We start from the raw sequence: 2,917 nt of genomic DNA on the forward strand, positions 1-2,917 counted from the left end.
TATTATTTCAATGATGTACAAAATCTGATATTATTTCAAAATTATCTTCTTCTTCCATTGTCATCCTTCATTTTGTTTTATTTTTTAATATAAGAATAATTTTATAAAATTAAATTTAAAATTAAGATTTTTAAATATCAATAAATTATTTTAATTAAAATCAATAATTTATGTATTCTTTTTCGACTCACGTCTATATATATATAAATAAAACTATGCACCCAACTCACACAAAAGTCTTTTATACATAAATTAATAATTTTAATTAAAAACAGTTTATTGGTATTTAAAAATCTAAATTTTAAATTTAATTTTATATAATTAAATCTAATATTGAAAAAAGAAACAAAGTGGAGGATGAAAAAAAGGGAAGAAGAAGATAATTTTAAAATAATATCATATTTAGATCATCATTAAAAAGAGTTAAAAATTGTGATACACAAAATTGCCTAGCAGCCCAAGGGCATTTTCGGATAAAAAATAACCAAAAAGACCAATTTCAAAATAAACCCTTAGTTCAGGAACTACTAGCGATATTTTTAAAGTCCGGATACTATGGGCGAGATAAATCCATAGACCAAAGACCATTTTTATAATTCACTCTTTTAAAAATATTATAGATAGCCCATTGATTTAGAAGGTAATCTCTTTTATAGTACTCCCTCCGTTCCACAAAAGATGTCACACTTGTGGAACGACATGAGATTTTAGGAGGTTTGTTTTGTGTGTTAAATGGAGAGAGAAAATATAATTTTTATATTTATGTGAGAGAGAATTTTTTCCAAATGGAAAAATGTCACATCTTTTATAGGACAAATTAAAAAGGAAAGTGTGACATCTTTTATGGGATGGAGGAAGTACTACTTTTTACTATTTGGCCACTTTTTCTATCAAAAATGCCCCCAAAGGGCATTGAAGGCATTTTTATACTTTCATAGCATTGGGATACTCGATATCAGGTATTATATTTTTTTTATCTCTTTCTTTAATATGGAGCAAGGGTATAATATTTTTGTATAGTTTGTATATCCAAAATAATATTTTTCACTTTACGCTTTCAATCATTTTATATCAAATTATTATTTTTCTTTCTTTCTCTTAAAATGATAGAAAATGAAAAACTAAAATAAAAATTCTATAAAAATCTTAAATATATTAATGATAAAAAGTAAAATAAGATCACTCCCCAAACCCATATTTTAAAGAGTGAACTACAAAAAACACCCCTATATAATTGTCATTTGAAGGTACCCATATTTCAAAAAATGCATCAGACATCTCTATGCATGCATATAATATCATTTGAAGTCATTTTTCACTTTTTTGTCCAGAGCCTTTGTCCTAGCTGCAAATAACTTAGACATCAATGTATGAGGTGCTGAGTTCAAGCCCTCTTGACATCAGTTGTAATTTCCTCCTTTCTTAGGAGTTTATTTAATGAAAAAAAAAGTAATTTTTCACTTTTTACAGTCGTTCATGCCCTTCTCACTCTCGTTTTCTTTTCCAAAATGCCACCTAGGGCATTTCAGTCTTTTCAAATAGAGTAAGTTACAAATTTGGGACCTATGTATGGGGGTTCGAACGCTAGACACCCCTAAGTTTCAAAAATATCGCCACACACCTTTATGTATGAACCTAATATCATTTGAAAGGCCTTTTCACTACTCACATAATTTTAAGCTATTTTTCCACTCAAATTTAACCAAAATGCTAGTAGAAGGGTTTTTTAATATTTAGAATGCACTATTTTCTTTTCCACTCTGCCACTTCTGCCTATTGTCTATTTGAACTTCACTCTCAATAAAAAGGACCGTTCACTTCTTCTCTTCTCTCTCGATGGAGGGCTTAAGCCCCTTTCGAGAACTTTTTTTTTGTTTTTTCTATTTCAATTTTTTGAAAATTATTAAAAACTCTTCAGCCTTCACCAAGTTAATATTATTGGAGAGTAAATAATCAAAATTGGAATGGTAGAAGGGGCTGAACTGCACTTTTGTATCAAAATTGTAGAGGTAAAAAATGGATGTCCTCGTTGGAGAGGATAAAGAAAAGTAAACTTTTTTAAAAATAATAATATAATATTATTATATTAGCTTTCGTGTTAAACATGTAGACATGAAGACAAATTATTTCCTTGAAATTGTAAAGTGTTAAATTTTATATCGTTTCAAGTATCAATAGTATTAAAATTTCATTTGAGGTACCCCTATAAGAATATTAAAATATCATAAATGGTACCTCTGGTTCTAGAAAGACTAGAATGCCCTTAGTGGCATTGTGGTTAAATTCAAGTGGAAAAAGGGTTTAAACGTCCGTGAACCGGGAACAAATTCTTCAAATAATATTAAGTCAATACATAGAGATGTATGGCGATATTTTTAAAATATAGGGGTGTCTAGCGTTCGAACCTCCATACATAAGTACTCCCTCCGTTCCTTCATAGTTGAGTCATTTTTCCATTTCGGGAAGTTTCATCATAGTTGAGTCATTTCCATATATAGTAATTTTTCCTTCTTTCTTACTTTATTCTCTCTACTTTATTCACTTTTTACTTTATTCTCTCTACCTTTTTCTCTTTCTTACATTTTTATCTATTTATTTAACACACTCAATATTCATTTCTTAAACTTCGTGCCAAAAAGTTCCGCCTCAACTACGAGGGAACAGAGGGAGTACTAAATTTGTAGTTCACTCTATTATAAATCTGCGAAACTTTAAAATAGTATGAATAATTAATAAAGAAAAAGGTCTGCAAAAAGGATTGGCATAGTCTGTCCGTCACAGACAAACAAATACTAAATCAAACTAAATGCACAAATGGACTGCTCAAGGGCTTAAGGGTAGAAGAGTAAAAATCGAAATTGAATTTGAGATTTATAAAACTTTCTGAATGAAAATTTGATTTTGTAATAAAAAAGTA

The sequence above is a fragment of the Salvia hispanica genome, chromosome 6 (assembly GCF_023119035.1).
Source record: "Salvia hispanica cultivar TCC Black 2014 chromosome 6, UniMelb_Shisp_WGS_1.0, whole genome shotgun sequence".
Classification (NCBI taxonomy): Eukaryota; Viridiplantae; Streptophyta; class Magnoliopsida; order Lamiales; family Lamiaceae; genus Salvia; species Salvia hispanica.